Source organism: Papio anubis, chromosome 14 (assembly GCF_008728515.1).
Source record: "Papio anubis isolate 15944 chromosome 14, Panubis1.0, whole genome shotgun sequence".
Lineage (NCBI taxonomy): Eukaryota > Metazoa > Chordata > Mammalia > Primates > Cercopithecidae > Papio > Papio anubis.
The window spans coordinates 40,779,691-40,804,596 of record NC_044989.1 but is presented as its reverse complement, the minus strand read 5'-3'; the positions used below and the strand labels follow the sequence as shown (position 1 = coordinate 40,804,596).

Genomic DNA, 24,906 nt, shown 5'->3' with positions numbered 1-24,906 from the left:
ACTGAAATAAAAAGCAAAAAGCAAGTGAGTTAAAAACTGCTTCTTTGAATATTTAAATTAAATGTATAAGATATACGAACCTCTTAAACATCTGATCAAGGAAAATAACAAAATAGGCAAACAGGTACAAACTTTCTGAAAGCATAACATGGATACTGGAAAAAATAGGACTAGAGCAGAACATGAAAATCTAAAAGAAATAGTTGGTTTTCTAGCAACAAATTATCAAAATTAACCCAAGAAGTGAAAAAATTTGAATATGACAATTTCCTTAAAAAAATTTGGAAAGGTGATCAAGTTCTAAACATAGGAAAAGAGATGAGAATCAGGTATGTTCACAACTGAACTTTATTAAAAACTTTTAAATAACAGGGCATCCCAAGGTTATTAAAGCTCTTCCAGTCAAAAGCAAATAAAAGCTCCCCAATTTATTTTATAAAGTCAACACATATTCAGAACCGAAACCTTTTGGAAGTGTTTAAGCAAATGCAGATAAGATTGCAGCTGTACACTTATCTCTTTTATGAATATAAAAGCAGAATTGTTTTAATGTAAATAAAATTCTGCAAAGTGTCCATAGATCACTACAATATAGTCAGGGAGAGTTAATTCCAAGAAGGTGAGTGACTAAACCAATACATTGATTTGGTGGGAATGGTGGTTCATGCCCAACACTTTGGGAAACCAAGGTAGGAGGATGGCTTAAGCCCAGGAGTTTGAGACCAGTCTGGGTAACATAGTGAGACCCCATCTCCACAGAAAAATGTTTTAAAAATTAGTTGGGTGAGGCAGTGTACACCTGTGGTCCCAGCTACTTGGAAGGCTGAGATGGGAGGATCACTTAAGCCCAGGGGTTCAAGGCTGCAGTGAGCTGTGATCATGTCCCTGCCCCTCCAGCATGGGTAACAGAGCGAGACTTTATCTCTAAAAAAAAAAAAAAAAAAAAAAAAAAAAAGATTAATACAATTTATTAAATACATCATTCAAAATAAGAGGAAAACTATGATTATCCAAATAGATGCTAAAAATAATTTGCCTAAATCTAGTAGTAATGCTTAATAAATTAAGAAAGCTATATAAATATGACAAGACTACTTATTAAAATATAGTAAGTACTACACTTAAATGATAAACACTACAATACTTTCATTTAAAATTCAGAATTAAACAGGAATAATTTCTGCTTATACCCATTATTATTTAACATTGGTTTAGATATTCTAGCAACAGTAAATGAATCAAGGGAAATAAAATAATTGTAATAAGCCATAGAAAAGAAAAAAAAGCATAATTGTTTTTCTTAAAACACATACTGTAGACACACACACAGTTTTAAACTGAAAACCTATAGCTCACTAGTATGAATACAAACCAATGTACAAAATTAATAAAAATTAATAAAAGAATATTTGACATTATTGGGATAAATGAGACTCTTTTAGCTCCTTTCCCATATCTGGTTCATTTAGAAGTTCAGCATTTAAAGATGCCAGATATACAATGTTAGTTCTCAATTTGAATTATCCATTAAATTAAATTACAGGCATAAACTCATCAAATGCTGGAGTTGAAAGTTTTTTGGAAGATTTTATATTCCAATCCTTAGCACACTACAGAAATATCTTTATAAGCCATGGAGATGGCCACAAAGCCCATGCTTAAAGCATGCCCAGCTAGGGCAAGCTCTTGATTTCACAAAAAGTATGTTCTACACTGAGCTGAAATATGCCTTCTCACAATTTCCTTCTATGAGCTCCAGCTCTCTTAAAACGCTCACGACATAGGCTTAAAACAGCTATCCTTTTTCCATCTTCCATTGACATTGATAATCAGACTATCTCTTATTTTCAGCAACTATCATAGTGTAAAACTAAAGAGTGCTATTGCTGTATTGTCGATTGTTTATAACATTTGTGAAAAAAACAGACATTGGTACAGAGCTCTGTATTTGTGGACCAACTATATAATACGTGACAAATGAAGTTATTGTCCATAGAGTCTTCCACACTGCTTCTTAAGTTTACATTATCTCCTAGTGGTTTGTAAGCATGACTGATTGAGGCAAATTTGAAAATGTTAGTCTATCTGATTCACTAAGACTTCACTGTAAAGCTCAACATTAGGCACTCAACTTTTCTGTTATTTCTGCTTTGGCCAATTTGATATGACACTGGGGAATCAAGTGTTTCAAATAATATTCCAGAAAAATAGAATTCCAATTTAAGAAATATCCCAGTTAGTGATGATGATGAGGAGGAGGATACATACTCTTCTCTTACAATAGCATCATTTTAAAAAGTGAGAAACTTTGTAGCTCAAAGGAAAAAGTTAACACAGTTTATGTAGATATATTAGCCTAGTAGTTTTAGAAAATAAGTTTCCAGTTTATTTTACTGAGCTGCGTTAGGTCAGTCTGCCAAATCAGGTTATGTGAGAAGAGTAGAATGGTAACTCTGGACTCAATTACAATTGAATTAGCAAATAAGCAATGCAAAGGACATAAAAGAGACCAAAAAAAAAAAAAAAAAAAAAAAAAGCAATCAAGCCAGTGTAGTGCTCTGTTGCTTCCTAGGTCTTCATGGAAATGCACACACAATTATGATTCTCAGTGCTGCTGCTCCTTTGGTGTAAAGAACAGTCTCCCAGATCAGAGGACCTCAGAACTGTGGGCTTCTTGTCCTCTCATTATTTTATACCATTAGGTTAGAAGAGGAGTTACGTCAGCACTCATTACCATTTAGGGAGATGGATTTTGGTGTCCTGAGGGATATTTGCAGTTTATTTGTTCCTACTTCAAAGAAAATACTTCTGTATTTCATTTAGCAGAAATAAAATGTTACATGATTCCAGAGTCTTGTACAGAAGGTTTGGCCATGACCTATCATATGCCAGTTCTGGACAATCATCCCTATACTTTCATTTGAGTGCTTTTGAAACATTTGAAATGCAGATACTGAGAACTGAAATTTGTCATCCTAAAGAGGATGACTATGAAGATAGAAACTGTTGTGTAATAATAAATGTTTAAGGAAGTGGGTTGTTTACCCTGGGGAAAAGTGAACTGGGTATGTGATAAATCCAATATGCTTAACAACTATTTTGTAAGTGAGAGAAGTTGGTTTCAAATACTTTATTTAAGAGTGTTTGACTGTTCCGTTTCATTGAAAAGAAATGGTAGTAGAAAACAGATTTTAATTTAAATTAAGAAAAGAGCACTTTCAGTGTTAGAGAGGTTCGACAATAAAATTCGCTGTCTTGTAATCAGCTTATAATCCCACAGATCAGATCAACCTGTTAAAATGTTAACAAGAGGTTAGATTATTTCTGCCAAGCCAAAAAAAAAAAAAAAGAAATCAAGAAAAAACAAGTGGTCAACTGCGTCAAATATTGCAAATAGGTTAAGTTAGACAATGACAGGAAACGCTCTATTGTATTTAGCAAACTAGAGGTCATTGCACACTTTTTAAAGAGCCATTTCAGTGAGAGGTGATGTAACTTTAATGAAAGTACTTAAACTAGACATCAGTGAGCCCAAAAACTAATTAACGTATACATCTTCACTTCAAATAAACTTGTATAAAAGTTTGATCTGTAGCATAAGCAATGTGCTGGTAAAGGATATTAAATGATGCAGTTTACTAGGTAAGAAGCACTGCTAACATACCAATAGTCTACAATTCACACGACATTTATGCCATCAGTCAGGATTCTGACTATAAGCACCTAAAAATTATTGAAATGCTACCTTTCAATGTAGATAGCACAATATGCCATTTTAGAGACACAAAAATTATGTGACTCACTAAAGATCAAGTAATAGCCTACTAATATTAACAAATGTATGTAGCATTTTTACTCTATGCTAGACATCATTCTAAGTAGTTTACATGTGTCCATTTATTTAATCCTCATAAAAACTCTGATGGTATGAACTCTTATTATACCATTTTACTGATGGAGCAAATGATGCGTATGAAAATGTGTGCCCAAGGTCATTTAACTGGTGAGATTGCAGAACCAGAATTAAAACCCAGTGAGATTGTATTCAAAATCTAGATGCTTAAGCAGTCACTCTGCTGCCTCTCACAGTGATAGTAACTGAGTTGTAATTTAAATCTACATTTTGTACCCCCAGTAAAATTTTATTTCTACTACTTCTCAGGTGCTAGAAACCTTCCAGATTTGTAGTGGAGAAAGACAAAAGAGCTTAATTTATAATTATGTTAAAGAGGGGGAAAGTGCTTATAATTTATAAAGGAGCCAGGGTAGGCAGAGTTTTGCCCAGAATTAGAGAACTTGTCTTAGAGAAGGAGAAAGAGAGAAAAGCATTTGATTTATTTCCTTGATATCAGCCTCATCAGCAATAGGTTGCTTGAAACTTCACCAAGAATCCTGGTTAAATATTAATGTAATATGACAGATCAAAGTAACATGACAAAACATTTATGACTAATATAAATTATCTCTGTGGTTTTATACGAGCTTTGCTCTGCTATAGTCTTTTGATTTAATCTTTTAATTTGAAAAATGCTTCCACATTCAGAATAACTAGTGATATGTTAGGAGTTTACCATTACATGTCATTGCCTTCCTAAGAAATACAATATTTTGCTAAATAAATTGTGAAGCACATTAAAAATGGATACAAAGTCTAAAAGGGGTAAATATGTTTCTTCCTAACTTATCAAGGAAAGGTTCCTAGATGAAAGAATATATTAATATATATATGAATAAATAAATTTAAAATCAGTGGAATAATGTATAGCCATGAAGAAAATTAGCTCTTTTACCCAAAACACATGTGACTCAAATTTTAGCCCCACTGTGCTAAGATTAAAGGCCACCATGGTAAACGTTCATTTTGGCTTAATATTACACTAAATTGTTTATCTTCTCTACTGGACTGTGGGCTCCTCAAGGACAGCAACCATATCCTATTTACTTTTATGCACTTCTTATTAAAGGAGAAATAATTTAGGCCTGAATTGAGGAAACTATTCCTATGTCTATAGCCATCAGATGTGGCTAAAGAAGAGACACAAGTAGATGTTAGAAACGTTGCTACACATTTATTTAGGAAGGGTGAAAATCTCCAGTAATTTTAATTAGACAGACTGTCTATGTAAAAGCTTGACTGTTACCCAAAGGCAAAGAATGGCAACCCTTCACTTACTGAGTTTTTTTTTTTCTACCTCTAAAACTGTAACAACAAAAACTATAAGGAAAACAATGACCATCACATTTCTTACAATGCTCTTATATCATCATAATGTAACCAGTTCCCTTGAGATTTCAGCACTCCAGCATTTTTAGTGGCTGAAATAATGAAAATTCTAATTAGACTTTGCTTGCTTGCTGCATAAAAACATCCCTTGTTTCCACAATATAAACTGCTGATGTACTGTTTCTTTGCCAAGCAGGAGGAGGTGACTTCAGGGTCATGGAAAAGATTTGCAGAAGGAATGGACGTAGCGACCAGCCGCTGACACTCAAGAGTCTGGTTGCTCAAGATGTTATCTGAGACTGAAGACACACAGATTTTCTCCTCAGTTCACTGAAACTCCCCCTCCCTTAACTCTCTAGCCACATAAAAATTTCCCACTTCTTTTTGTTTAGCGAAGTTTGAGAGACCTTGCCTTCTCACGTTGGCCAAATTGCAGAAAACTTTTTCTCCAAGCAGTTGTTTGTCAGTGTTTGGTGTTAACTGCACATCAGATACATAAGTCTAAATCTGGGGTTCTATAAAAATGAAACTATATTAAAGAATTACAGAAATATGTTTTCTGCCCTTTACAGATTCACAATTTATGGTGAATAACTTACAAGCAAATAATTAAAGATCTACAAAAGTAAGTAAATACACACACACACGCTTGCACATGCACACACACACACATTCATCAAACACCCCTTTAGCTTTGTGTCCAAACAAACCTGAATCAACTGACTTTTGTTCTCATGAGTTTTTAATCTAAGGGGAAAATAAAACATACACATTTAACTTATACTAAATTTTTAAATTCACTATGACACAACTAGCCATATAATCTCCTGGGTGCCTGATGGTGTGCCAGATAAATGGGGTTAATATATACATTATTTTATTTTATATAGATGCAAAGTGTCTTCTGCAGTTGCAGGCACACAAGTTCTCTCTAGTGTTCCCTGGCTTAGGAGAGTTTGCTTATGACTTTGAAAAGACCTTTAAGGAATGCTAGAAAGCAATTTTGCGATGTGTGAAATGATACATTACTTTGGGTTTGAAGAATTTATCTTGTGGGAGGTCTGCTGAATGTAATTTAGATTGCCTTCTATAGAGGAAATGATACCTTAATGATTTTTAAGGTTTACAATTTTAATAATCAATAGTTCTAAGATAGAACATTTTCCAGTAAGTTTGTCAGTTTGTCTCATTTTTGATATCAACTAAAATTATTTTGCAAAATGTCTTTGTTCCAAACAAATTGTGCTTCATATGTCTAAATTTCCTTCCCAAGTATCATTTGAGCAATGCAATCTATCTCTGTGAATTTTTATTGCAGACTGGTATTGGGCTAATACAAGACATATTGAGTAGAAATCAGAACATTAGTATGCATTCCTATAAAATATTTCCATTAGTGCCTCATTTATAATATTCTGGGACTCCAACAGTATTACAATCATGGAAAACAGAGAATAAATTAATATTATTTTTGTAACATATACTTATGCTACTTTAAATGATCCCTATTTCCATTCTTATCTGTGAATAAGATATAATTCCATTCTTATATGTGAATAAGATATAATTAATTTTAAAGACTCAAAGATACATCAACTAACACTTATTTATGTAAACCTTGAGAAAATGAGTTTGCTGTCAGAAACCTCACTTTTTCCATACATCTGTTTATTTATTAAACTTTTATGTATCTTAAGAATTAATCCTGAGACTTGGTAAAACAATTTTTTAGTAGTAACTAAAACTATTTTCTCCTGCAAACTTGTTTTTCCCTTTCCCATACATCTGGTTGTGATCTGTACTCCGTCTTTAAACAATGATGTGAATTTTATTGGCGGAAGGGGAAAGAAAGGGGTCAGGGATGCAGTAATTTACTGTTTCCATTGTTTTATTTTAATTATAATTTATTTCCCACTTAAAAATATTTTTGTAGAATATGATGATTGCATCATTTGTTTTTTTTTTAAAAAGCTATGGAACTAAATAACACAGACATAGGAAATCATGATATATGTTTCATGGAGCATTCTCAATACCAATTTGGATAATTTGAAGAATTTAAATATTTTCTCATTGAATAAAATTGACTATGTGTTTATGGCTAGAGACATTTTATTTTAAACTGTAAGTTCTGCCTTGTTTATGGAAGTAATACGTGCTGGACTTCATTTCAATTTTCTTTAAATATCTATGGATATTTTGTATATATTGTAGGAGACTATTTCTAAGATAAATGAAACTTATGGAAATATAACAGGATAAACTTAGGAGTTCTCTTTATTCATCAGAGCCATGGTAAAGGGAAAAAAATATCCAGAGAGAATGATGGGTAGGGCCAGAAAAGGAAGGAGAAAGAATGTGGACCAGTTCCTAGTGAGCTACCAATGCAATCAGAGGGTTAATGGAAATTGAGGTTGATGGATTATGGCAGAAAATAGTTGGAGCCAGGTGGGGGAGAGTTTTTCACAGAATCAGTAAAGGGTTCAATCAGTAGACATAAATGGGGTCACCATGGAAAAGGGAGCTGGTTTCTAAATCTGGTACATAGCTAACATCTTTCTAGCATGAAAATAGTTCTATAGGGGTAAATGTGTGCCTTCCAGGTTTCCCAGAAGACTGTCTTGAATGTACCCTGTATTCACCTTTCATTTTTACATAACAAATTACCACAAATTAAGCAGCTTAAGATGAAGCCCACTTATTAGTTCACAATTCTGCAGATCAGAATTCAGGGTGAGCTCAACTGGATTCCTTGCTTAGGGTTTTACAAGGACAAAATCAAAACTGTGGCCAGACTGGGCTCTTATCTGGAGGCTTGTTTCTAAGCTTATTCATTTCTAAGCTCATTCAGAGTGTTGGGAGAATCCACTTTCTGATGACTGTCGGTCTTATGTCCCTTTATCTTTGCTGGCTGTCAGCTAGGAGTCATTCTTCATTCCTTGATGCCGTCTGCATTCCTTCTCATGTGGCCCCTCCATCTTACAACCCTTTATTAATGGCCCATCAAGTCTTTTTCATGACTTGAATCTCTCTGACTTTCTCTTCTGCCGTTAGTCACAGAAAACTTCCTGCTTTTAAAGTGTTCACCTAGTTAGGCCTGGATCTGATAACCTACATATTTTACAAAAACTGGGTCAACTGATTAGTAACCATAGTACCAACTGCAAACTCCCTTGTGCCATGCTCTGTAACTGTGAAAGAGATGTCCCCTCAGATTACAGAGAATTCAACAAGGTCAAGAGTTATTGAAAACTAAAAAAAAAAGGTCAAAGTTTTCTACTTATTGTTGATAGTGGGTTATATATGAGTTATGTATAGCATTGGCAAAGTACAGAGAGCCAATGTAGACAAATAAAATAAAATAAATTTCATATTATAAAAAATCATAAAGTACAGTAATGCATCATAGCTCTCTAGTGATGAATTCCAGTCCTGGGCTTGACTGTATAGAAAAAGCTTAAGTTATCTCTGTGACTTCCTACCCATCAAAAAATTAACAGGAAAAAATTAAAATAGCCAGCTTGAATAAATGAATTCAAGATAGAAATACACTAATTTGTCATGAAAGTGCTGATGACAGATGATTTATTCATTTTACTACCAGTTCATTGGTCATAATTGGCCTTGTTAATAAAAATAAAATATACAACTGCACTCCAGCCTGGGTGACAGAGTGAGACCTTGTCTCAAAAAAAGAATCAAATAAAATAGAATTTAAAAAAATACAAAAACTTCAAACTGTATACACTGAAGGACAATGCTATTTTTCCCTATATGAGTATGCAATGGAAACCATTACCAAAGGGTAGTTCACATAAGACATTGATAGGTTTCCTGAGACATATAGGAAGAAATGGTGGATGTAATATGCCAACAATAAGAAGTTGGCATCATTTTTATATTTGCACAAATCTGGAATATTCTGATGACTTTGCAATTTTTGTTTGCAAAAGAATTTGTCAAGAATGTTACTAAAGGAGAATTACCATCTTAGCATTATCACAACTTTTCAAATTACTTTGAACTCTGATTATTCTGATTTTTCTAGCTTCCAGGTTATTGGAAATCTTTTTAAGAAAATTCAACAACTCACATTTATATTTTTCTATTTTGAAAAACCAAGGGGATTCTTTGGCAGGCTAGATAATCTTCAAGCAAAAACCAGTATTTTTAAATGTGTTCTCAGGAAACCTAAAAGCTTTATTTTTGGCAAAACGAGTCAAGATGCTGTCAGTTACCTCCTCCAAGATGCAATTACAGTCAGCATTAAATAATTTTGAGCTTCCGGCAAGATGTCATATTCAAAAAGGTTCTCACAGACCTATAAGCAAATTCATATCTTCTAAAAGAACTAGCAAAGCAAAACCTCACTTAAGCTATTTTCTGGTAGTTAGATCATGGTGGAAAAGTTTGGTTAATGCCTGGTTTTTATTATTGACTATTACCTTCATGAAGAAAAACATTAAGATTAGTTTTCCCTTTATCAATTGCCAAGAAATTCTTTGTCACCAGTTTTTAATTTTCTGAGAAGTGAGAGCAAGTTTAAAAGCCCCTGAAGTTTGTTGTAGCTTTTACCAGGATTATCTGTCTTATTATTAGTATATGAATTTGAATTGCACACCATCTACCTAGCTCCCAGATACTTAAAGAATATTAATGCCGATTACCTGGGTGACAAAATTATCTGTACACTAAACCCCCATGCAATTTACCCATGTAACAAACCTGCACATGTACCTCCTGAACCTAAAATAAAAGTTGGAAAAAAATAAAGAATATTAACATATGTATTCTCCAAACATCTCAAAAAGTTATGAAATTACTAATATTATTTGCATAGTACATTTATGGATACTGAAATAAGAACATAAAAATAGATTCATCAAATATCTTAAAGTATTCCAGTGGTATAAAGTGATAATTCAAATGATGTTTTCTGCTAAATCTCCAAATGCAATTGTCATTGTCAAACTAGAAATAAAATGTACTGGGAGAAATTGTTTCAATAAATGTAAAATAAAATAATTTATGACTACAATTTCTATGCTAAGCCATATCAATGGGATTTCTTTTCTGGGTTATGGTCACACCAAATGATGCAGAAACAACTTTATTCCATCAAATGATTGACTATAGGTAATATACTGCTAACATATGAGAATTTTAAAGATGAGCTTTAATATATCCAAATACTGCTTTGCATTGATTCATGCTACACAGAAGAAAAATTGAGGATATGTGAATTGGCTGCCCTGTGGATATGAATCTTGATGTGATGTGCTCACATTATTCTTTCAATATAATAATTTGACTGTCCAAGTAAGTAAAAGTGTCTTTTCCCATTACTTGCTTAGTCATTCTAAGCCCATCACATTAAGTCACTGCTCAGGGAAGTACCTTAAAAATACTGGAAAATAGAAAGTGCTATTTAAAGTCAAGTTCTTTTCTACTTCCAACTTAGGAAATATTCTACAATGCACATGATGGGGAGCCAGAAAAAAAGCTGTGTGTTTTATTCACTGTGAAATAATCTATCCATATTTTTGAGCAAGGGTATTTCATCAGGGTACCACATACTATGTAATATTAGCTCTTTCCTCTAAACACAGTGTTTACACAACTTGAAAAATACTGTCCTATGGATGGATATTATGTATGAATGTTTAACTTTAATTTCATTTATGTTTATGCTTTTACAGCTCTTCGTGCTTTACATTAACAGAATGAACTGATTTATTTAAAAATATTTATACTGAGCTACTACTATATGTCAATCCCTGTGGGAATTCAGAGTTGATTAAGGTATGAGCAATTCAAGAACGTTTTCTGCAAATAATGAACTTACTATAACCTAGTCATACCTCAACACTGTAATTTGAAGCTTAGATGTTCTGCTTAAAATTATAAACATGTAAAGCTAAAAGTCCTTCAGTAAAAAAAAACACAACATATTCAAATTTTGCATATTTTTGCAAAATTTGTAAAATTTTGTTTGCTTTGTAATTTAGAAATTTGGGGCGGTATACCATTAAATTAGAACATATCATATAATCTAGAAAAACAGAGATTACTGAATATAAACGTTATCCTGATTTCATATACAGAATATTTCACAGAAGACTCTTTCAGGGGCAATGCAAAATGAAAAGTAAAAAAGTTATGCCTTATTGGTAATCTGAGAAATGCAAATTTCAACCATAAGAAAATTTCATTTTATCCCATCATTTGGAAAAAAGAAAGGAAAGTCTGATAATACCACATGTGAGCTAGAATATGGACCCACTAGGACTCTCATATGGCTGACAAGAGAATAAATTAATACAATATTCTGAAAAAGAATTTAGCATTATCTTGTGAAGTTACCAATGTGTAAATACAAGACTCAGAATATATTTATAGGTAAATAACTTACAGAACTCTTGAGCATGTATGCCTGGAGACCTGTATAAAATGTTTATGGAATTACTGGGCCCCAAATTACAAAAATGTAAAACGATTATAAGCATAGGAATAGAGTGCTACGAAAACAGTATGGCGATTCCTCAAGGATCTAGAACTAGATGTACCATATGACCCAGCCATCCCATTACTGGGTATATACCCAAAGGATTATAAATCATGCTGCTATAAAGACACATGCACACGTATGTTTATTGCGGCACTATTCACAATAGCAAAGACTTGGAATCAACCCAAATGTCCATCAGTGACAGACTGGATTAAGAAAATGTGGCACATATACACCATGGAATACTATGCAGCCATAAAAAAGGATGAGTTTGTGTCCTTTGTAGGGACATGGATGCAGCTGGAAACCATCATTCTTAGCAAACTATCACAAGAACAGAAAACCAAACACCACATGTTCTCACTCATAGGTGGGAACTGAACAATGAGATCACTTGGACTCGGGAAGGGGGACATCACACACCGGGGCCTATCATGGGGAGGGGGGAGTGGGGAGGGATTGCATTGGGAGTTATACCTGATGTAAATGACGAGTTGATGGGTGCTGACGAGTTGATGGGTGCAGCACAGCAACATGGCACAAGTATACATATGTAACAAACCTGCACATTATGCACATGTACCCTAGAACTTAAAGTATAATAATAATAAAAATAAATAAATAAATATAAATAAATAATAAAGAATACCAATTAAAAAAAAAGACAGAATTGCTTAACGCATTTTTCTATTTATACAACTTTCAAAAATACACAAACTAAACAATAAGGATATATATCCTCTCCAGCACCTGTTGTTTCCTGACTTTTTAATGTCGCCATTCTAACTGGTGTGAGATGGTATCTCATTGTGGTTTGATTTGCATTTCTCTGATGGCCAGTGATGATGACATTTTTTTCATGTGTTTGTTGGCTGTATGAATGTCTTCTTTTGAGGGTGTCTGTTCATATCCCTTTGCCCACTTTTGATGGGGTTGTTTGTTTTTTTTCTTGTAAATTTGTTTGGAGTTCTTTGTGTGAGTTCTGGATATTAGCCTTTGTCCAACAGATGAGTAGGGTGCAAAAATTTTCTCCCCATTCTGTAGGTTGCCTGTTCGTTGGTTTCTTTTGCTGTGCAGAAGCTCTTTAGTTTAATGAGATCCCCATTTTGTCAATTTTGGCTTTTGCTGCCGTTGCTTTTGGTGTTTTAGACATGAAGTCTTTTTTGCTTATTACCTATGTCCTGAATGGTGCCTACCTAGGTTTTCCTCTAGGTTTTATGGTGTGGGTCTAACATTTAAGTCTCTAATCCATCTTGAATTAATTTTAGGTATGGGGTAAGGAAGGGATCAGTTTCAGCTTTCTACTTATGGCTGTAATTTCAGCACCATTTTATTAAAATGGGAATCCTTTCCCCATTTCTTGTTTCTCTCAGGTTTGTCAAAGATCAGATGGCTGTAGATGTGTGGTATTATTTCTGAGGACTCTGTTCTGTTCCATTGGTCTATATCTCTGTTTGGTACCAATTACCATGTTTTAGTTACTGTAGCCTTGTAGTATAGTTTGAAGTCAGGTGGCGTGATGCCTCCAGCTTTATCCTTTTGACTTAGGATTGTCTTGGAATGCGGGCTCTTTTTTGGTTCCATATGAACTTTAAAGCAGTTTTCCAATTCTGTGAAGAAACTCATTGGTAGCTTGATGGGGATGGCATTGAATCTATAAAATTGCGGGCGGATGACTTGCGATATTGATTCTTCCTATCCATGAACGGAGTGCTGGAGAGAGGATGTGGAGAAATAGGGCTGCACACACACTGTTGGTGGGATTGTAAACTAGTTCAACCATTATGGAGAAAACAGTATGGCGATTCCTCAAGGATCTAGAACTAGATATACCATATGACCCAACCATCCATTATGAGGATATACAAAGGATTATAAGTGTGCTGCTATAAGACACATGCACCCATTATGTTTGTGCAGCACTATTCTAATATGAGACTTGGAATCAACCCAAATGTCCATCGGTGACAGATTGGATTAAGAAAATGTGGCACATATACCATGGAATACTATGCAGTATAAAGGATGGGGTTTGTGTCCTTTGTAGGGACATGGATGCAGCTGGAATCCATCATTCTTAGCAAACTATCACAAGAACAGAAAACCAAACACCGCTGTGTTCTCACTCTAGGTGGGAACTGAACAATGAGAGATCACTTGGACTCGGAGGGAGCATCACACGGGGCCTACTCATTGGGGAGGGGGGAGGGGGGAGGGATTGCATTGGGAGTTATACCTGATGTAAATGGCGAGTTGATGGGTGCAACACACCAACAAGGCACAAGTATACATATGTAAAAACCTGCGTTATGCACATGGCACTACAACTTACAGTATAATAATAATAAATAAATTTAAAAAATAAAAAATAAAAAGAAAAAAAAAACAATAAGGATATATAATATGTAGCAAAACTAAAATGAAAATTAAGAAAAAAACAGAATTTGAGTTATAATTGAGTTGGAGAGAGACAATGTTAATCTATGGAATGCTGAAATTAATAATACTCTATGTTTCAGCTTGTTGTTGAAAACCAGTTTATTCTATTATTCTTTTTACCTTCATGTATATGTTCTTTGTACTAACTGCATATATATATATATATATATAAAATGTATAAAATCATCACAACAGCCCTATACAGCTCTTACAATACAGCTTTTATTTTACTTATGAGTAACTGAGGCACAAAGAGGTGAAGCAACTTTATCAAAGTCACACTATTTATAAGATACAGAGCTGGGATTTGAACAGAGAGTTCAGAAACTGAAGGTGGCCTTATAACCATTAAACTCTAGTAAGTATCTGCATTTAAACAATGTAAACTATAAAAGAAAGATAAATAATCAAATTACACTCTTATGACCCTTCAAATAATAATGTAAGAAAAATGGTTAATGAAATAGAAACAATAATGCTTAAATAGTCTTGAAATAATATATTAAAGTGGAATGTTGAAAAAATCTAAACTGTTAAATGCAAAATTGGTTTTGACTCTATGTGCCTGGCTTATTTCACTTCACATGTCTTCCAAGGTTACCCATGTTGTCTCAGGATTTTATTCTTTTTAGTGGCTGAATAGTATACCATTTGTGTATATACCACATTGTTTTCATCTAGTAATCTGTTGAGAGACTTAGGTTGATTCTATATCTTGACTGTGAATAGTGTTACTATGAATATATGCACACATGTGCTTTTTTGAGTATCTGTTTTCAGATCTTTGGGGTGTATGCCCAGGAATGTAATTGCAGGGTCATATGGTAATTTTGTCTAACTTTGGAGGTATCACCAAACTGTTTTCCAAAACAGCTGGACAATTTTACATTCCATCAGAAGTATATGAGGGCTTCAATTTCTCCACATCCTAACACTTGTTATTTTAAAAAAATTATTAGTATCGTATTCTCTGAGATTTCATGCTCTTTAAAATATAGTCATTGAAGTCCTAAATTATTCTATGGATAAAAAATAATAATAAAAATAAACTATCGGAAAACAAATCAAAATAAAAGAAAAACCAAAACCATATTTCCTGCACATTAAGAGAAATCTTTCAAAATCTGCTTCTATGACAGGATTTCAAAATTCTCATTTTTATGATAGGTAGACATACGTAAACCCATACAGTATTAGAATACTTCTTTTTCTCTTTTAATGTAATGAGTGGAGTATTATACATAATATAAGAAGGAATGTGAAGTCTTCAAAATTATATTTATGCACCCTGGTGAGATATCTCTATGACAAGGATCAAGGAGGTTTAATTAGCAACTTCTTGACTAAATAAAGTTAAAGGCACTCTCTCAGTTAAAACGTGGATGTGGCATTTAATGAGTCAGAGATTACGCTTACAGAACCTAAATTGCACACATGGTGATGAGTAACTTTCCCTTCATAGTAAACTCACTCAACGGGCTGTGTCTGTTCAAAATAGAAAGCTAGAGAAAATAGATAAAAAGGAGATAATTACCCAAAGTTGCCAATCTAATAGAAAAACCTGCCTTAATTCTTTCTCTAAGAGTTCTATATAAGTGTCAGTGAACACAATGTTCCCTCATTTCAAAGACTTAAAGCAGGTAAATAAACACACACATCAAATTGTGAAAAATTCTCTGAATAAACTCAAATACAGCAAATTATAATTAAACCCTCCACTTTTGGTGGCCCTCAAATACTAATAAAGAGTTTCATTACTTGTGCTTATTAGCTAAATGTCCACAGTATCGTGTTAATTACACAGGTGTTCCATCTTTATTAAAGCACCCAAAAAGATCTTAGAGGATCTTCTAGTAGACTAAAAACTGCCTGGAAAGAGCAGGAAGAAAACATACATCAACATACTAGATAAAACATAGTGTATTCATATTCTGTGCTGATCACTATTTGAGGCATGTATATCCTCATACTTACCCTGTGACATAGATGGTATCATTATTCCAATTTTACAGTTGGAGGAAACAAACCTCAGTAGTTAAATAACTTGTACAGGATCACATATCTTGTAAGACATACATCAGATTTCAAATCCAGCCCATCTGACTCCAGCAACTTCATCAATATCATCTGAGCAATTAAAAAATATTATACCCCCACTATTAGGACCATACGTAAATGAAAGCTCTTCCCTGGCCCCTGGAGACCCAGTATTTAATATGCGTACAAAAATACATTAAAGCAATGCTTGTAGTAATATTAGTTGCAATAGCCTCAACCTGGAAACAACTCATATGTCCATCTAAGGCAGAACTGATATATAAATTGTGGTATATGCATACTCGAATATTTCATGGCAATAAAATGATGCACTACCACTACGTATTTTATTTTTAAAACAAAGGAAATCATATTGTTTTTCCTGGTTATAAAGCAATATTTTATCAGTATAAAAGAAATAATATATAAAGAAAAAGGGAATAATAACCCATAATGCCATCACACAAAGATAACATTTTAGTATGTAGTCTTACATTATTTTTTTCTGAAGATAAACACACACAAATATAGATATAAAGAGAAATGAGGAGGAGGGAGAGAGAGAGAGAAAGAGGTATCCTGTCACATATTAAGACCTGATATTACTAGCTTGTTTTTATTATAATCATTATTATGGCTATATGTAGTTGTAGTGCATCATTTTTATTGCCATGAAATATTCCAATGTGTGCATATACTACAGTTTATTTATCAGTTCTTCCTCAGATTTACATATGAGTTGTTTCCAGGTTGAGGCTATTGCAAATAATATTACTATAAGATTCACTTTAAGGTATTTTGGCACACATATTAAATACTGGTTCTCCAGGTGCTGGGGAAGAGCCTTCATTTATAGTATTCTACAAAATTCTAAGGTAAATACTATCACTGTGACCAGTTTCAAGCTACCACTAGTTCAAGAGTAGGATCAAAAACTTTCTGAAAATTTAACAGCTGGCGCTCAGAAGGCAGTACTAGCTGATTTGGGCACACCACAACTTGAGCATATATACTTTGAAATGGAATTGCTAAATTATAGAGTATGTACCTAATCAACTCAACTCTAGTGGATAATGTAAAATACTTTTCCAAAGTAATGGTACCAATGTGCAGCCCTCCCCAGCAGTATATGAGAGTTCCCGTTGCGTGTCAGACTGTTAAATTTCAGTCATTCTAGCAGGTATGTGGTAGTATCCCATTGTGGTTTTATTTTCCTGATTACTGGTGAGTTTGAGCAACTTTTCATTATCCTTTTGATGAACTTTTGAGTCTTTTGATGAACAGTCTTATTATAGTCGAATTCACTCATCTGAACTTATTAGTGTTTTTGTTTTGTTTGATAAATATTTTACCTATTTAGGTCATAAACATATTCTCCTGTATTGTCCTCCAGATATTTTATTGTTTTGTCGTTTATATTTTGATTTATTATCTACATAAAAGATTTTTTGAATGACATGAGGCAGGAGCCAAATTTTATTTTTACTTTTATGGATATAAAATGTCCCAGCATGATTTATTGAAGCATACTTCCCTTACCCAGCTTTGGAGTAGCACTCTTTTTATAAATAAACATGCCACATATGCTCAGGTCTTTTTCTGGGCTCTCTATTTTATTCCACTGCTCTATTTGTCTATCTTTACAGGAATATCACACTGTCTTATTTAGAGTAACATTATAAAAAGTCTGGATGGAACAGCCCACTCTATTCTTTTCTAAGCATAATATGGCTTCTTAAAAAAAAAAGATATATTGAGGTATAATGCAATTACAACACACTGCTTATATTTAAAGTGTCGATTTCATAAGATTGACATATGTAAATACCTATAAAAACATAACAACAAATCAAGATAATAAATATGTCCATCACACAAGATAGATCCTTTGTGCCCATTTGTATTCCCTCTATCCCTTCCCTCCATGTACTCTCCATTCCCAGGCAATAAGTAATCTATGTTCAATCAGTTTAAATTAATTTGCATTTGCTTGAATTTTATACAAATAAAATAATATACTATGTATTATCTTTTGCCTGGCTTTGTTTAGTCAGTATAATTATTCCAGGATTCATCTATGTATATATGTTGTACATATAAATGGTCATTTTCTTTTATTGCTGAATATTGTATTAACTTACAAACATTTTACAATTTGCTATTCATTCAGTTGTTGATGAACATTTTTGTGGTTTTGAATATTTGCCTCTTACAATTAAAGTTGCTATAAACATTCAAGTTATAAGTTTTGCATGGACATGTACTTCAATTCCTCTTGAGTAAATACCAAGTAATAAAATGAGGATATGTTTAACTATGTAAAAACTCTGTCAAATTTGTACCAAAATGGTTGTACTATTTTATGTTCCCTTAAGAAGTGAAAGAGTTCCATTTATTCCACATCATTAGGACAATTTGCTATGGTCAATCTTTTTAAGACATTTAAATTAATATGTAGTGGTAACATGTGGTTTTGGTTTGCATTTTTCAACTGAATAATGATGTTACACATCTTTTCATTGGCTTTAAAATTACTTTCATGAAGTATCCATTCAAGTCTTTCACATATTTCTTAAATTGCTTCTTTTCTTGAGATTTGAGATTTAAAAAAATATATATTATTCATACAAATTCTCTATTAGATATATAATTTGTAATTGTATTATTCTGGCCTGTGACTTGTCTTTTTATTTTCCGAAGAACAGAAATTCTTAATTTTGATGAACTCTAATGTATCACTTTTTTCTTTAATGGATCATGCTTTTGGTGTCTTAAGAAATCTTTGCTTAACCCAAGGACACAAATTTTTTTCCTATGTATTATTCAATATGTTTTATAATTTTAGATTTTACATGTAGATCTGTTATTTATTTTACTTACTTTTTATGTATACTACAAAATATGTGTAAGTGTTCACTTTTTTCCAGTCAGATTGTACTTTCTTCACCAAATGACTTTGCAATTTTATAAAAATCAATTAATGTTTTATGATTCTGGATTATCTCTTCACCTCCATTGCTCTATTTGTCTATCTTGATTATAATAAGGATTTAAATCCACAGGATAAATCTTTCAAACTTTATCTAATTGTTTTATTTATTCTACATCTTTTGTATTTCCATATCAATTTTAGAATCAGTGTATTGACTCATATTAAAATTGATTTGATTTGTTTAGGATTGCACTGAATCTATAAGTCATTTGGGGAGACTTCGCAGCTTAAAATATTAAATTTTCTGATCCATGAACATGCTATCTCTCTCCATTTATTTAGGTCTTTCTTTGAATATATGTAGAATCTGTAATTATATTACTTCTCTCATTTTTAATATTAATAACTTGTGTTTCTCTCTAGTCTTCCTCCTGATTAGTCTGGTTAGAGGCTTATCAAGTTTACTGATCTTCTGAAAAAAACCATCTGGCTTCATAGATATTCCTGTTTTTTGGATTTATAGGTCATTACTTTGCATTTTTATCTTTATTATATTATATCCTTTTTCTTTTATTTCATATTTCATTTGGCTTCTTTAGTTTCTTTAGGTGGATGATCAGGTAATTGACTAGAAATTTTTCTTGGTTATTGACAGAGGCTTTACATACTGTAAATTTCCTTTTAGCTACTGCTTTACCTGTATGCTAGAAATTTTGAATGTTAAGTTTTTATATCCAGTCCCAAATACTTTCTAATTTTACTTTTTATTTTCAATTTAGTCTGTTGATTATTTATAAATATATTCTTTGCTTCTAATATTTATAAATGTTTAGTTGTGTTTCTAATATGCATTCCTAATATTATTCTATTTTATTATTTAACAATTATTGCATATTTTTACTGCTTAAATCATTTGGAAATGTACTTTAATTTACTCTATAGCTCAAAATATGGTCTATCATCGTAAAAATCCTGTTAAAAATATACATAGTCTATATTATGCTCTTGTTCTATGGAGTGTACTCTCAATGATTATTCCTATTCTTTTCACCCAAAGGCAACAGCTTTCAACATTCCATAATTAATTTATCATCTATTCTTTTCTTCTGTACATTTGTCTCAATTTAACAATAAAAGCATTTTCCAAGATAAGTACATATAGATTTTTATATAATTTCAACATACACATTATTTCTTATATATATGAGCTATGTTTAATTTATTCATTTGCATTCAATGATTGAATTAGAATCATTCTAAATATTATATGGCAATAAATATTAAAAAATAAATATAACATCTGATTTTCATTTTATAGATTACATTCAAATATTTGCAATGTAAAGTTATTATGGTTATCTTTGTGCAAAAACCTTTGACATAATTCCTGATTATTTCCTTAGTATATGGATAAATATAAATGAATTTTCTGGATAAAAGGAAGTATAGTGTTTTAGATTTTCATAGGTTATCAAATTGATTTCCAGAAAGTATGTACCAATTTGCATTCCTACAGAGGTTTTATAAATACCTCTGTGTCACTATCCCTCATTAACGGTAAATATTGTTTTTGTCAATTCTATAAATAGGAAACATATGATTGTTACAGACATTTCTCCTATTATTCGTGATCATGATAAATTTTGTTATACGTTTTCGGGGTCTTCCACAAAAAGTTTTCTAACCCTTTCTCTTTTATTTCTATTAAGGTAAATTCATTGATGGATTGAATTGGGTTGTCCACAAAAAAAGGAAAATCAAAGGTAACACTCTGAGAAAATATTAGTACTTACAAATCTATAAGACAAATATTAATGAAACTTCATGGTCCAAGATTGTTTGTACTTCTATTTGCCTGAAAGAGCACAGTGGAAAATGTTTAATGTTCTTATTTTCTAAAGTTTTGTATTTCTACAACAGAGAGCCAGTTTTTGAGAGGAGAAAGGCTGAAGAATGGCAGTCATGCAACAGGAATATTCTGTTACTGTGATGCCCGTCCCCACTTAGATAGCTTTTTCTTCTTTTGATGTAAAAATCTTTCCCCCCTTTATTTTGATACTTGTATTTTTGTCTCAAATAATCATATTGCCTTGCTTTTATTATTCTATTTCTTAGAATTTAAGGGTGTTTTCCTGACTTTCTTGATGACCTTACTAAAAATTCCAGGTACTGCTAAAGGTTCTTACACAGTTCATAATACAGTAATATCATGTGCAAATAGTGTCTTTTTGGAAAAACATTACTTAACAGTTGTCTAATCAGTGGAGACCCACTACACTTCCACCTGGAATGTACTACATTAAGAGTTGCTCCTTTAAGAAGCAATTTTCAAAAACAGAGCATCTGACTGTAAGACTTTCATTTGTGGCTCTTATTTAAAATCAATGACAATCTTTTCAGTACACAGTCTTAATGATATTGCATATCCTTTATGCAACACGTATTTATGTACCATTATAAACCAGGCAATTTTATAGGCATTGTTGGAGGACAGTGAAAAAAGAGACAAAAAAACCTTACCTTTAGGAGTTTAGATTCCAATGTATACATCTCTGGATAGCGGGCATCCGGCCAGACCTCACTTTCAACTATTCCAAAAGTAGGTGTCACATAACTAAGGTATCTGGAGGACACCCACAGCTAACCTTTGTATAGTCCATGTAACCTGTGTTTTTTTTCCAAACAAGCCTACATAGCCCCTTCTCATGGAATAACACATCAACAGGTCAAAATTTAATTTACATCTTTGGATGAAAGAAGGCTAAGGAATAGATCATTTTGGTGCTTCACAATTATTTATGCACATAGTTTTATTACATAGCCATGATGAAGTTACATATGTGAGGGAAAATGACATGAAATTTAACTGCTATTATATGAAATCAACAAATATTTATTGAGCACTTACCATGTATGCAGCATTTTTGTAACCCATTTGAAGAAAGCAAAACACAGATGTTTAAGTAACTTACCCAAGAAAACTGATAAATCTATGGACTAGAGGTGAGGAGGAACTAACATCAGGGCCTACATTTTAATCATGATGCTATGAAGATTTTAGCTAATGGATTAAGAGTGTTCTAGGGTATGTTTTCAGATCAGTTTAAATTAAGACAAAAATCACAAACCATTCATATCTAGTCTAATATTAAAATAATTGCTCAATGGAGTTCCAGGGCTATCAAGAAGAGATGACGCTATATGAAAAAGAAGAAAATAATGTGTGTGTTTGTGTAGTTCACCAAAAAATTGTTTGTTTTGATATTCTATATATTGACATTTTAAAAATATTTCTGTAAATATCCTGACAAGGGCAGTGTTTTACAAATGTCTTTAACTTAGACACCATATTCTTCATTGGAATGACACTTGCCAGCAAGGCTACATGACAGTACATTTTTAGAGCCACCTATAACTACCTGGGGCATTGGAAGTAAAAGCAGAAATGGGATATATGACCTTTAGTACTGGAGAATTGACTGCAAATATCACTTGTTCCATCCAGGCGAAGCTGGTATCCAGAGAGGGTTCTGTGTGAAGAGAGATTCCACGAGACAAATAGAAGAACAAGGAGAGGCCAAAGGGATATTAGAGGTCTTTCAGAAGCAGGTCAGCAAACATTGATGCAGCATTTTCTTTGTGCATGTTGAAGGTAATAGGTTCTTGGTCCTCTAATACACTGCAAATTCACATGGCTGCTACAATTTTATTCTGCTACAACTCATTGTCTGTAATTTGATCCTTTTTCCTTTTCTTTGGGTCTTTCTGCAAATTAAAGTTTTGTTTGTTTGTTTTTAGTAACAATGAGTCTCAGAACTTCTAATAAGCAGCATAATTGCCATGTGGAGAAGGCTACATTATACAACACCAATTTCTCTCTGAAGATCCACCATCTCTGGATGAATGTTACTGATTCTTACTGTCTATTTCATAGATCTTCAACTCTTGTTCTTTTGTTTAAAGATATGAGTCTAAGCTTAGACATGTATAATGCTTTAAATTCAAAAATGTTGTTGAGGAAAGGCACTCATTTAAAGAATTCTCAGAAAGCTAAAGGATAACCAAAGTAAAAGACACACAGGGTAACATAAGTCTAGAATATGTGTTTTGCAATATGTATTTTTCTCATTTCCAGTCTATTGTTAAATACACGGCTTCCTCCTACCACACCCTTACTTCCAATGGCAGAGCATCCATTTATTCTCTACCATGCACAAGTCTTTGGCTTCAAAGTCATAGGTTTCCATGCTTACAGTTCATCATTGGTGTTCTTATTTTCCTCACGTAACTGATACTAAACAGGACTTCGCTCTCTTGCTCAAACCTCTGAGGTCCTCATAGGCTAGATTATCATCAATATAATATGACAACCTTAAGATTCATATTTAACACAAATACTCTGTGTAATTGGAAGGGAGAAAGTGAGAGGGAAGAGTCTTGGAAGAGAATATTGTTTCATTACCTTTCCTTTCAATTTTTGGGTAGCTTTTATGGTCATAACGTAGCCTTTGGGAAAAACAGTTGTGGTTTTAAGGCTTTATCAATGTCTGGTAATGTGATGTGGAGATGATAGAGCTTAAATATCATATAGTAAGCCACTGTTTCAGCACATTTAAGCCATGACTGAAAACAGAATTATGAATATACCCGTAAAAAAAGGATAGAAGAGAAATAAAGACGTGTTGAAGCGTTCAGATGTCTAATGAAGGAAATCTCTTAGTCTAAGTTAGTCTGATAGTCTTAAAATGTGGAATAGAATGTGGAGAAGAGTCCATAACTATTGAGCCATTAGAATGTAATACATACTAGAAGGGTATTTGGGGGCTCAGGAGGAGGTGGGGATGATTAGCAGGTACAAAATAAAATAGAGTGAATGAATAAGACCTACTATTTGATAGCACCATAGGGTGACTATAGTCAACAATAACTTAATTGTACAATAACTTTCACAATTTTAAAATAACTTAAAGAATGTAATTGGATTGTTTGGAATTTGAAGGACAAATGCTTGAGGGGATGAATAATCCATTCTCCTTAATGTGCTTATTTCACATTGCAAGCCTGTGTCAAAACATCTCATGTACTCCATAAATATATAAACCTACTATGTACCCATAAAATTTTAAAAAATGATAACTCATTCTACAATTAATGACAACCAAATATGTAAACTAAAAGAGAAATGAAGCAGCATAGCAAGGACTCCTGGAAATTCTTGAAAGCAAAATGCAAAATTTTTAACAAAATTGAAAAAACATCTCAAAGACAGTTACTGAAACTATAACAGAGTTTATACAAATTTTAATTGGTGTTCAGATAGAATTATGAACATCGTCATTGGTGAGAAAACCAAGATTGAAATTTTCATAAGCATTTGAGTAACTTACATCTCAGACACTGACAGAAAATTGACTTCAGGGATATGATAAGAAACAGCTGGAGCTGAAGTAGCAGGGCTGAGGAGCTCCAAACAAAGAAAAAGGATAAAATGGAATTACTCTCAGAGCCCTTAGGGCAAGATCAAAGCCCCACTTTAGTTCATTCTGTCTAATAATCTTACAATATAACAACATGAAAATGTGAATTGTGACTAGAAAACTGAGAACTGTAAACGATGTTAATAAAAATACAAGCTGATCTGTTTGGGGAGAAAAGAGGGGCTTGTAGATTTTATTTTTTGGATATGAAAATACAAATAGAGTTTACATGTAATTTTTCCTTCTTCAAACAATACTGAAGAGTGAAAGAAGAGGTAGTCTTGTAAAC

At 32.8% G+C, this 24,906-nt stretch overlaps 1 long non-coding RNA gene across 2 annotated transcripts; it reads left to right on the top strand.

Moving 5' to 3' along the window:
- The first annotated feature begins 2,517 nt into the window (after positions 1-2,517).
- LOC103876884 lies at positions 2,518-24,058 on the top strand. 2 transcript variants are annotated; one of them, XR_002516619.2, is made up of 3 exons: positions 2,518-5,849; positions 20,850-20,903; positions 22,646-24,058. It is a non-coding gene; the product is annotated as an uncharacterized LOC103876884 (long non-coding RNA). The 2 variants fall into 2 exon arrangements; XR_004178239.1 differs by having other exon boundaries at positions 2,518-11,026.
- Positions 24,059-24,906: the final 848 nt, after the last annotated feature.